This window comes from Cebus imitator, unplaced genomic scaffold (genome assembly GCF_001604975.1).
Source record: "Cebus imitator isolate Cc_AM_T3 unplaced genomic scaffold, Cebus_imitator-1.0 Scaffold42, whole genome shotgun sequence".
NCBI classification, from domain to species: Eukaryota; Metazoa; Chordata; class Mammalia; order Primates; family Cebidae; genus Cebus; species Cebus imitator.
Genome location: NW_016107357.1, coordinates 5639535 through 5643223, shown reverse-complemented (window position 1 = coordinate 5643223; position 3689 = coordinate 5639535). Strand labels below are relative to the sequence as shown.

Below are 3689 nucleotides of genomic sequence, written 5' to 3'. Positions count from 1 at the left end.
GAGTAGCTGGGATTACAGGCACGCGCCACCATGCCCAGCTAATGTTTTGTATTTTTAGTAGAGACGGAGTTTCACCATGTTGACCAGGATGGTCTCGATCTCTTGACCTCGTGATCCATCTGCCTTGGCCTCCCAAAGTGCTGGGATTACAGGCTTGAGCCACTGCGCCCGGCCTGGATTTAAAATTCTTGATCATCCTTTATATTATTTCTGATATATAAAAAGCTTAAATTAGATGGTTCATAATTAAGTTCATGATCATTTAGGTTCATTGCTGTTTTAAATGTGATTTAGTCAAGGATAAACAGCCAGACATTAGAGCAGTGAAGACAGGTTTGATTCAGTAACTGCTAACAGTAGGAGAAAGAACTAAGCTCCATTCCAGTTTCTGTGGAGGTGACTTAGGGTTGTAAAGGGTGGGAGTGGGGAGTTTGACAAGCAGAAAGCAGAACCCACAGTAAATTCTTCTGGAGTCCTCCCAGGCAAGCATTTCAAGAGGGGCTAGGGTTATACTGGGGGTGTGGCCTTGAACTGTTACAAACTATGCTAGTGTCTCTTCAAGTCTGTATTGGCCAAGTGTGAGGCCTAGTCCAGAAGAGAGCTCAGGGGAGCCTGGCTGGAATTTAGTCAGGAAGAAAGTCTTTGCCAGTTTCTAAGAAAGGCTACAGATTTTCTTCAGCAGTCATTATCACATATAATAAACATTTCTTCCTGTGTGCTTAGAATGGAGTTTAATGTGTTTTGTAATGTCGTTTCTCCGAATAATAATGTTTAAAGAATAGGTCAAGATGGTCATTTCATTTTTGTACACAGGTTATAATGGACAATTTTCCTGATTTATTGACTACACCAGACGTTGACCATTCAGTTCTCAAACTGATACCCCTTCTGTTAACCTTCAGTAGCATGTTATCATCTTCATTTATGTACAGATTTGCATTCTTTGGAGCTGATTCTTTGCAATTTGCTTCCCTTGTATAGTTCTCTCCATAATTTCTCTAGAATTAACCCCTTTCTGTTTTTATTCTCCTCCATATCTTAGCCTAGTATTTATCACTTCATATGTGATAAGCAGTATTTCCTTATTATCCTTATGTGATAAGAAGTATTTCACAAAGCGAGATTCCGTCTCAAAAAAAGGAAAAAAAAGATAGCATTTCCTTGGTCTCTGGGCATGTAGTTTCACTAATTTCAATTCCCTTCCCTCTTCTTTGAAGATACTCTGAAGTGCCTTCTTCATCACGATAATCTTGTGAGGTCTTTGTAGAATTTACTCATCTAGAATGCTCTCTACCCATCTAGCCTCATTAGATCCCTGTCCCAACCCTTCATTCTTACACCTTAAACGTAATATATCAGCTGCATGTTCAGCCTGAATCATTGGGATCTTCATCTCTTGCTTTCTAACTGTGCTAAGTTTTTTCATGTGTATTTAATTAGTCCAGATGTCTTCCCATTTAGACTAATTTTTGATGTCATATCTATCATATTTGTTAGTTGTGTCATATTTTCTGGTGTAATATGTCTTTTTTAAAAATGCTTACTCATTGATTAGTTTTAAAGTCAGCATTTATTTTTCTTCTTACACATGGCTAGGTAAAACTCCAAGCAAATATTTGATGATTAAAGCTGTTGGAACATGGCATTTGTAATGTTACTCCTGTGGATAGATGATTCAGTACTTTTCCATAGCTGACAGTTCTGTAGCAACAATAGCTGATGATGGGATAATGTGTAGAACTCTTAGATGATCATTTACCTCAAATGTCTATTTAATGAGAATAAAAGTTAGGACTACTTTATAACCAGACTCATAGACATTTACCATGTGAACTTGTACTCAGAGTCAGCTTGGGAATTATCTTGCTGCTATATGTATTGCTCTGTCGTGGTTGGGATTGATGCACTTGGTGACCAGGACCCTACTTCTGTAATAAATTCACACTCAATTTATACTCAGGGATCTGCCTGTTTCTTTTTGAGACAGAGTCTTGTTGTTACCCAGGCTGGAGTATGGTGGTGTGATCACGGCTCACTGCAGCCTTGACCTCCTGGGCTCAAGTGATCCTCCTACCTCAGGCTCCCAAGGACCTGGGACTACAGGTGTACACCATCATGCCTAAGTTTTTTTGTAAAGATGGGTCTCACTATGTTGGTCAGGCTGGTCTTGAACCCCTGGCTCAAGCAATCATCCTGCCTCCAAACTGCTGAGATGATAGGCATGAACCACCATTCCCAGCCCTTTTTTTTAAAAAAAGAATTTCCATATCATGTCTTATCTACTTTTCTTATCACCTCATTTCTAAGTTCATATTGATATATATTTAATTGATCACTGGGAAAAAAAATACCAGTGCCTTTGTTTGGTTTGCAGTATCTTGTGCTTCTAATAGCTACTGTTTTTGAAAGACTTAAGTAACTTGCCTTGTAAACCTTTAAGATTGAGAAATAGATACAGAAAAAGCATATGAAACAAATGTGAGGCATAATGAATAAATTTAAAATGAACATTCATATAACTACCACCCAGATTAAGGAACACAATATACTGTCACCCTAACCCGAAAGCTCTCCCTGTGTGCCTTCCTGATCGCATTTTCTCCCATTCTCAAGAAAATCTCTCTCCTGACTTATGGTAATCACTCCCTTGTTTTTCTTTATATACTTTGAACTCATGTATACATTTGTAAACAGTGTGATTTAGTTTTGCCTATATCTGAATGCAATATTTGGATTCATACTATATATATATTCTTTTAGGCCTTGCATATTTTGTTTAACATTGGTTTTAAGATAATATTGGATATAGGTCTTATTTATTCATTTTTATGGTTATAAAACGTTTTATGGTAGCCACACTATTCCTTCTGTTATTGATGGCCATTTAGGTTATAATTTTGGGCCATTATAAATAATGCTTTGAAATTAACCCCTATGAATTTCTGTATACTGGTACACATAAATGTGCATTTCTAGGAGTAGAATTTGCATAGAATATGTTTTGTGCATCTTTAACTTTAGTAGATAATATACTAAACTCTTTCCAAAGAGGTTACCAATTTGTACTCTACTGTCAATCTGATTAGAGTTTTCTTTTGTTGTATTCTCCTCAACATTTGTTATTGTTGGAGTTTTCATAGCAGCCAATTTGTTGGGTGTAGTGATCTCTCATTTTTTTTTCTTCATAGCTTTATTGAGAATTAAGATACAATTCACATACCATACAAATTCACCCACTTAAAATATACAACTCAGTGGTTTTTAGTATACTGACAGAGTTATGCAACCATCACCACAATATTAGGATATTTTTGTGACCCTAAAAAGAAACCCTGTACTCTCCGTTTCTAGGCAACCACAAATCTACTTTCTGCCTCTAGAGATTTACCTGTTCTAGACATTTCATACAAATGGAATCATACAGTATGTGGTCTTCTGTAATGGCTTCTTTTACTTAGCGTAATGGTTATTTTTTCCCTAACAGAAAATTTTGATAAAGTATAATGTTTTTAATGTAATACTAGCACTTTGGGAGGCCAAGATAGGAGAATCACATGAGCCTCTCTACAAAATGCCTCTCTGCAAAAATGCCCCTCTATAAAAACTACTAAAATGGCCGGGCGCGGTGGCTCAAGCCTGTAATCCCAGCACTTTGGGAGGCCGAGGCGGGTGGATCACGAGGTCAAGAG

The 3689-nt window shown here is 37.3% G+C and overlaps 1 protein-coding gene across 3 annotated transcripts in view; it reads left to right on the top strand.

Moving 5' to 3' along the window:
- TAF1A (TATA-box binding protein associated factor, RNA polymerase I subunit A) overlaps positions 1-3689 on the top strand; it is a 30196-nt gene that overhangs the window by 11608 nt on the left and 14899 nt on the right. The window lies entirely within an intron of this gene.